The sequence below is a fragment of the Cyprinodon tularosa genome, unplaced genomic scaffold (assembly GCF_016077235.1).
Source record: "Cyprinodon tularosa strain WSP-4 unplaced genomic scaffold, ASM1607723v1 ctg683, whole genome shotgun sequence".
Lineage (NCBI taxonomy): Eukaryota > Metazoa > Chordata > Actinopteri > Cyprinodontiformes > Cyprinodontidae > Cyprinodon > Cyprinodon tularosa.
This window is the reverse complement of record NW_024039433.1, coordinates 418371-427930: the sequence shown is the minus strand read 5'-3', so window position 1 is coordinate 427930 and position 9560 is coordinate 418371.

The following is a 9560-nucleotide window of genomic DNA, read 5'->3' as shown; positions in this document are numbered from 1 at the left end:
TGGACCCTGTTTTTGTTTCTGTGCCTGGCCCTCCTTGCCTGTTTTCCCTTTTGCTCGCCCTGGGTGGGTTGTTTTTTTGTTTTTGGGTGTTTTGTTTTTGGGCGTCTGGTATCCGCCCTTGAGGGGGGGGTACTGTTGGGATCCAGAGGTTTGCCCTCCAGAGGGCGATGTGGATCCCTTCCTGTGGGCTTCTGTTACTGTTTGGATCCAGGGGTTTTGCCCTCCAGAGGGCGATGTGGATCCTTTCCTGGGAGCTGCTGCTCAGCGCTCACACCCGATCCCCATCAGCTCTGTTGATTAAGCCCTCCCTATATAAGCTGAGTTAGAGCTCCCCTCTGTGCCGGATTGTTGTCCTTGCTATGGAAGCAAACCTGAGCCTGTTAAACCCTGCCTGTCTGAACCTGCAAACCAGTAAGTTTGAGCCTGTTAACCTGTAACCTGAACTTAACATGCTCTGTCCTCTCTGCCTCCCAGTAGGAAAACCTGAGTCTTCAATAAATATTGGACTTTAATCCTGCCTGTGTTCTGTTGAGTTCTGCATTTGGGCTAGCAAACCTGCTACGTCATGACAAGTATAATGTGCGTAAAATGTTTACACAACCCTTAGCACATATCCCCATGCCAGACGGTCCGTTCCGCCATCTGATTATGGTTTATGTTGACATGATAACTCGGTTTCAGGGGAAGAGGTATATGTTGGTGGTTGTTTGTAGGTTTAGCAGATTGGTGGAGGCATGCCCCACTGCTAGAAACGACCACAAAGCAGCAGCAAGGTTTTTGTGTAAAGTGTTTCCCAGGTTTGGCATGCCTGATACAATATCATCTGATAATGGACCTCATTTTGTTTCACAGGTGATCCAGCAAATGTTCAAACAGTTGTGCATAAAACAAAAATTTGGTTGTGTGTATCATCCCCAGTCACAGGCATCGGTGGAACGAGCTAACAGAGTGCTGAAATCTAAGATAGCTAAGGTAATTGCTGACAGCAACAACCGTTTAACATGGGTTGATGCCTTGCCTGTTGCACTGATGGCAATGCGTTCTCAAACTAACCAAATAACCCAGCTTACCCCTCATGCCTCTCCCACAGGTTCGAGGACCCCAGCAGGAGGTGGTTTCCTTGGCACAGCTCGAGCGTGAACTGGGGATTACCTCAGGTCCTTAACCCGCATTCACAGACGAGACACACATTCCGGTGGACATCACGGACGTTCAAGTTGGTGACAGCGTGTTCATACGAGTCTTTAGACGTCAGTGGAACGAGCCTCGTAGGGAAGGCCCCTTTAAAGTTGTACTTACCACTCCCACTGCCCTGAAAGTTGAAGGTAAGCCCTTCTGGTTCCACAAAAAACCACTGCACCCGGCATCGGCCGCCAGACCCACCTGGACTCGATCCAGGACCGACGAGCTCTGCGCATGCTGACAGGGCAGCAACAAGTCTCCCTCCGCAGCACCCCACCAGAAGCTCACAGACGTTAGGATCAGGCACTGATGTACTCTCACCGCCGTCCACATCAGCTGGTCAAAGGCGTTCGGCACGCCTGGCAGCCCGGCGGTCTCCTATGTCAGGGGACTCTGAGGATGACAATGTTCATTCTTATGCTCCCGCTTCGCCTTCTGACTCTGGTGTCAATGATGATGATCCTTCTGCCCCTCAGAGCTCTGATGGGTCTGACCCAGATCCATCCCTCGTTCAGGCACTGGACGAACTTCTTTCTTTTGACCCACCAGATGCTGGTGGAGTCCTGTCCCCTTCACATCCCTCACCTGCACCTTCCCCTTTCCTCCCCTTCCTTTCCCCTTCCTCCTCCACGGCAAGTGGGCCGTCGGGCGAATCGGTCCCGCCCACCCCATCGCCGTCTGGGCGTCTCTCGCATGCGTCTTCTGATTAGTTTCCTTGTTTTGTTAACCCTTTGTGGGTTAACAAGGGGGGATCTTATTAAAATTACTACTAACAATGCACACTCACATTTAATGCGTCAAACACAAACATGCGCCTTAGCAATGATAACACTAGCTACTAACCAAGGGGTAATCAGTAATAATGATGGGGAGAATATATCACTAATGCATGTGCAAATCAAAGGATATGATTATGTAATGTCTGAAGAAATTCTAGGAGATGAGTCAATGGGGAAACATTGGCTTGGAATTCCACGAAGCATGGACTGCCGTGGGGATGGGATGGTGATCATTGAGGTAAGATGCAAAACAAACATATGCCAAAACACACTAACAAAACAAGGAATGACAGTAGAAAGAGCGCATAGAGTGGTACAACTAATGAACAGAAGACATAAAAGAGATCTAGACAAATTAAAGACTGCACACTGGGAGACCAATATTTTCCAACAATGGATTCAGTACTCTGTCCAGACAATGTTCAAAGCCAAAAAGCGCCCTAAAGATGATTGTATAGCCTGCTATAATGTTAAAAAATTACCAGCCCTTCGGATTCTACCAGGAAGTAAAATAGGTGACTGCCCAGAAATAACGGTAAGGTGCTTCGCTCACTGTGCCATGCATATGGCTGCAGGTATGAAATTATGGTCAAAAAATTGGACAGCATGCCCCAGAGTGCTGAACTCCTCAATAAACGATGTAATGAGTACGTTCTCCCTCCCACCAGTAGTACAAAAACCAGCTGACCTGATTTTTCCGTTTTGTATAGCCCAAGGGAAAGAATTAGAAGAGGTGACCGATAGATCCTCTAGACAGATGTGGACAACGGATAGACTGGTGACATGTAGTAATAGAACGTGGTACCCACCGACAGCAGATGGGAACCTCACCTACCACGTTAAGTTTTGTAAAACAAGCCCAATGCTACCATACGTTGTGAACAAGTAGTACCAGATGGGGGACATGTCATCTATGAGTTCCAACCTTCAAGTGTATCTCAATACCGAATACTGAGCCTGGTGAAGGGATCTGTCCCTTTAGGTGACATTTTTTGGATGTGTCACAATGAGACACAGATGTTGGCCACACTTCCCGTTCAGTGGGAAGGGATCTGTGCACCAGTAATGCTGACAGGACAACTGAAGTTAATAGTAAATAACCCAATAGGCATTAATGAAACATCTAACGAAATAACCAACCGCGCTAAAAGAAGTACTCCCGTTAAACACGAGTGGAAAACATTGGATGAGGTATATATCACCTGGGATCAGATCCCATATGGAGTACCTGAAGAACAGGTTGCCATAGGGAGTGGTTGGATAGAAAGCGGAAGAGGGGCCGGTGCAGTACCAATCTACGGATCAATTGTTACATAGCCCAAAATAGTAGATGGGTGAATCTCCTGTGATATAATCAACAAAGGTTTATAAATTTTACAATTAAAGGTGTACATCTGGTAAAGGATCAATTGTGTTAAAGTAAGAAGGATTTGTCCCCTTGTAAGGAAGGCTGTAGCGCCCCAGGGGCCTTCTCGCCGGTTCTTTTCCTGGGAGCAAGTTATTTACTACTCTTAACTCAAACTGGGTAAAACCATATAAAAAAGGACTATAAAACAGGAGTAAAAAAGTAACAGTGTTTATTCCAGATCAGGTCGTTACAGCCATCCATCCATTATCTTACACGCTTGTCCCAATTGGGGTCGCGAGGGGTGCTGGTGCCTATCTCCAGCAGTCAATGGGCGAGAGGCGGTGTACACCCTGGACAGGTTGCCAGTCCATCGCAGGGCAACACAGAGACACACAGGACAAACAACCATTCACACACACACTCACACCTAAGGACAATTTAGAGAGCCAATTAACCTAACCTTTGGACCGTGGGAGGAAGCCGGAGTACCCGGAGAGAACCCACGCATGCCCAGGGAGAACATGCAAACTCCATGCAGAAAGACCCTGGGCCAGGGATCGAACCCAGAACCTTCTTGCTGCAAGGCAGCAGTGCTAACCACTGCGCCACTGAGCAGCCCCAGGTCGTTACAGGACAGAGAAAAATGCTTCGAGCTATGCACAGCTGTGGTCTCAAAAATCACGTCCGCAAGCGTCCGGCAAAGTTTGAGCCCCGAACAACGTCATCACCTGCTTCTTATACCTTCTGAGTCTGTGTTGCATCATGTGGATGCTTAGCTGTCCGTATCAGAAACTGACACACCATCCATGTCTTGAACTCCATGCAGGTTGCCTCTCTGTCTCAGGGTTACAGATACAGAAGCTCTCCTATCAGACCGGCTCCAAGATGTGCCCATATCCTCTGTACTCTTAGAGACACGAAGGCTGTCTTGATTAGATGACCTCCGTACACACCGTGATATCCACAATGTGAAGGAAGGCCTTCTGCTCTGTCTAATCTGACTAACAAATTAACAGTGCACATGATGTATAAATAATAAAACCTAACATGCTACATCACTAATGGTTCTACAAAATAGGTTCGTGCTAGAATCCCGCATGGCTGGGGACCAAGGAATATGTGACTATATCGGGGAAGATTGTTGTACTTTAATCCCTATGCATACAGATGTTAACGGCAGCCTCACAGGAGTCCTACAGGAAATGAAACGCATGAGAGATGAACATGTGCTGCAGTCTAATTGGAACACTCAGTTGAAGGGATTCTGGGATTGGTTTAATAAGCTTGGATGGGGAAAATATCTTAAGGCAGCAGGGATGATTCTAGGAGCAATAATATTAATCATATTGATAGTGATTTGTTGCGTCATACCCCTTGTTTGGGGACTAGTCTCGCGACTTATTGTAAGTGTAACTGGACAGTTCCCAATTGTAGAAATACAATTAGACCAAGTCATATAGAACATAACCATGATCTCCTGCCACCCCCACCAGGTACGTGCATTTCTTTAATAACAAAATTGTATATATGTAAATTAACATGCATAACAATGACTCATATACCTACTTACGTAGATATAGTAATTTGCATGCTGAATTATCCTTAGATTTAGGAGATAATATGCCTTATGATGATATATAAATATGCCACACTATGTCTCCAAATGCAGATTAATTGACAATGGCAAAGAATTATGAGGAAGCACAGGCTTACATGGAAGCTTATTATGGCCCACTTCCCCCAACCAGAGAGGATTACCTAGAGATCAATAGAGAGAGATACTTCACACAGGCGTCGGTAGGCACACAAGTAGAAGTAGCCGCAGGCTCCAATATTCCTAACAGGCAGCCAGAAGATCCTGCAGAGGGGCCAGGCTTCGCACCTCCGGGGTGGAACAGACCCATGATGACACCCAGAAGGCAGCCGGATGATCAACCACCACCACCTAGAGGGAGGCCAATGTCCAACCCGCCATCACCTGGGGCCCTCAGGATCGACTTCGGCACAAACAGCACCCCTGCCAGTCCTGAGAACCCGGAGGACCGAGGACAGCCCGCCAGATCACTCCAGGAGCTGCCATCCACTTCAGGCATGATGGCCAGGCCAAATGACATGAGGCCTGCCCCACCGCCAGAAGAAGTCTTCGCAGGCATGTTGGTCAGCAAAGAGGAATATCGTCACCTTACAGGGTTCTTTGCTCATCCAATGAATACCTATCGCTCCGTCGATGACATAGAGCCCGAGGTCACCTCTATGACCAAAGAGGTGTATTCAAAGATGATGAAGGGTCTTGTTGTGCAAAAATAATGTCCTGCAGATAATGAATAGATGGTTAACTAGAACTGGAGTTATAGTTAATTATTATCCTATTCAACATCGAAGGCAAAATCAATTTCGTGTTCTTAGGTGGATAATTATAGCCTTGAATTATCTACTTACCGGTTGCTGATTCACCTCTGGAGGGTCCCTGGACTGGCTGTTAAAATCCAGGTATCCACCAGTCTAATGGCCCAGGTTAAGTTATCAGCAAAGCTATTAAATTATCAATAAAGAACATTCTATCTCTGTTTATTCCCACTATTACCAAAAGGGGTTGAATTTCCGCTGAGTGATAAACCCTCCATTATATGAATGACCAAAACCATTAACTGGGACTTCCTCTGGTACAGCAATGCAAGTTGACCAAGCATGTTTGCAATAAGCATTTCTTTCCCTGGCTTTCTAGCTGACTCCATTAGTTTCTGGATCTTGCTGTCACAAGCCTGTAGATCCAAACTACCAAGGGCTCTGTGTTCGTCTTCTGACAACGAAATCAATGAGCTTATTAAGTTCTGGGCTTCCATTTCGATGGAGGCCGCAGAAGCTCCCACTGCTTGCTGATCCTGATCCCTATCCATTTGATTCGCTAGGGAGAACACAAAGCAGGAAACGCAGCGCACTGGCTACAAATCTCTAACCGTGTTAGCACTACACGCACTAAACAAACACGCTCTGTTTACTGTAGGTTCGTTACCTATACGGCAGGTGTACAACGTGCGGATAAAACAATACGCAGGTTGCTTTCAACTTGCGACCTCCTCTTTAATTTGACAGGTTGCCGGTTTGCTTTTAAATCTGTGTGTTTCTAATGGTTTGATTCACTCACCTTTCAGTAAGTAAGATTGGCTGGTTCGAAAGTGTGTATATGTGTATAGATGTGTGCGTGTGTGTGTGTATATATGTGTAGAACACTTAACAAACAACTCTTGCACCCAAAATGGAGAATGCAGTGTTAGAAAACCTGGCAGAAGTGGTAAAAGGTGGCAGCAGCTGCACAATTAAAGGTTTTGTTTCTTTATACCTGCAGTTTAAGTTTAACCACTCTCCAATTGTTAAAACACTGTTAGTCCACAGCACAGAAAGCAATAGTGAAACAGCACGAAAGAAAGAAATATAACATTTAAGAAAAAAAATAACAAGTCACTCCTTCTCTACACCATTCAGCTGCAATTTCAGAAGCCACCACCAGGGGGGATACTGGATGTCTTCGCCTGGGAATTTTCAAACTGTTGTTGCAATAACACGCTTATGCCACCAGATGGCGCTTAAGAGAGCACTACACAATTTGGATCTCAAAACACTGGAACCAGCTGAGTAATTGTAATTACATAAGCTACCACTAGGGGGAGATGACAATCTCTGCCAACGTGGCCTACACTGACCCAGTCGCTGTGACTTTAAGAACCCTTTTGTGCTGCACCAATCCACAATTTGATCTCACGGCTTCAGAATAGCAGCAACCAACAAACAATGCAGCCGAAGTCCCAAATCACCAATTCTCTATTGGATTATAAGTCTGAGATTCAATTAACTGGCCGTTAAATCTACTCAAACCCGCTGGACTCCGTCACTGCAACACCACAAATATACCCGGTCTATTTTAGCAGTAGTAGCGTTTTTAAGCTGTTTTAATTTCTGGATGATTTATCTGTTATTCATATAACAGAAGTTTCAGTCTCAGGTGATAAACCCTCCGTTATATGAATGACCAAAACCACTACAGATTAACCAATGATGTCTTTATTCTAATAATTCAGGATTACAGAAATCTAACATCTATGCAAACACTACACACTACTAGAAAAAAAAAAACACGAGGTAGATTAAATGACTAGTTTAAAAGAAAAATCGAAAATAAAGAATTAAACGAGATAGAAACAAAGAAATAAAACCATAAGAGTCCATTTACTGGTGTCTGAAATTGTCCAAAATATGCCAGATATTAATACATTCACTAATGTCCGCTAGCAGCAGGTATGATAATAGTGCAATTGCTCATGTAAACTAATACATCCAACTTAAAATCAGCAAATGATTAAATGCATTAACAAAGCAGCAGGTATGATGATAACAGTGCAATTGATCATGTAACATTAACACATCCAGCTTAGTATTGGTAAATTATTAAACATGTATTAACAATAGCAGCGTTTTTGCAAAAACCCCTTTTTGCCTGGCAATGTAGTGATGTGTGTGAATGAGTGTAGCTAAATGGGGGACCACCCCCCTTTGTTCTCCACGCAGTGAGGGGAACAAAGAGAAATGGGGGGGGCGACCTGTAATCAAGATGGCGGCAACCACGGGGACCCCACATGGCTGACTGTGATAACTTTATATCTATCTCAAAGCAGAAACAACAAAGAGGACAGGAAAGCCAAGAAAGAAAATAAAGAAGCACACACTTATTTCAACCAAATGAACAAACTCTTAATCAGCACAGATAAAAAAAAAACATCAGCATTAATTCAAAACCCTAAACTGTCTTTCTCTCGCCTGAGCACAGCAATTCTGATGCATCAAAGGAAAGTAAATTGATTTTACTGTGAGATGCGTCGTCCGAGGGAGGTTGGCGTTTCCACGGCAACCGCAGCTTGGTTTCTGTCGGGCATAGGGTTCTCTGCCACCGGTCCACTCCTCGGGAAAGTTCGGTCAGTTCGGGGCTGCAGCAGAGGGCTTGATATGCTCACAAGTTGGAAAGGAGGGATTTTAGGAGGTGATCTTAGGAGGTGGTCGGCTAGAGAGCGTCCTCTCAGCCGATTCTTCCAAGGAAGGGAAAAAACGAAACTCCGCGGTCAGCTTCAAAGGCTTCTGTCTCCCCAGTCGGCGCAGCCGCTATGCACGATGGAACACTGCGATCTGTGACTTTTGACGCAGGAAAACGAAAGCTACTTCCAGTCAGCTTTCTTCTGGTATTTCACGTGAAACGAGTCTCTCCTGACGGGCTCCAAACCTATGGAAATAGAGGGAGAAGTCTTCTCGCGCCTGGCTTTTAAACCATGTGTGACACGGGAGCACTTCCTGTGGAAGTATCGGCTGATTTGTCTGTGCCATGAGTGACAGGGTGGAACTTCCTGTTGGAGTATTCGGCTGATTGGTCCATTTGAGGTGGCCGCCTCCCACAGTGGGAATGCTTTGTTCTCCTTTGTGGGGAAGAGGAGGGGATGGGTTTCAGGTCGCTAACAAGGGGGATGGTTTAGCCCAGTGATTTAGCTCCATGTTGGTAATATACCTCAACAGTCTGAAGCCCCCCTTCTCACGGCGTCCCATAGAGGCACTTCGCCTCAGCATATACAAAACCAGGGAAAAGGGAAGGAATCAGCGTTTGACCCGAGAGAATGCGGAGCTGACACGTCAACTTCAAGAGGCACGGCAGACCATAATCCTCCTTGAAGGGAGGTTGCTGCAGCTGACCGCTGATCAAGGGCGCATGGCTACTACTACTACTACTACATTGCTGCAGCTGCCGGGGCCACAAGCCCCAGGAAATACCGATGCGAGACCATGGGGGATGCTTGCTAACCCCCACGGAGGCCCGAACTATTATTAATCTCAACCACAACACCATGCTGGATATAAAGGACAATACTGATTATTAATGATTATGAATACCTATGCTAAAAATAACTGACAGAATAATTGAATATGTGACAGTACAAGTACTGTGCAGGAGAGTGCCACATGGTTACTCATATGTTGGTTGTAATGACGGTCCATTGACCATTAGATGATGTGTTTGCCTGGCATAGTCCAGGCATGATGGAGTTTCTCTTGGATTATTTATGGGTGTGCAATGACACCACATGGAGGGGGATGCAGTGACCTAGTAGGAGATGAAGCTGCTTGGGCATTGGAATTCCCCTACCTCGTATCATTGCTGCTTAGAAAACAATAACTGAAAATCCTTCTACAAAAAAGTAAGCAAGAGGAATGGT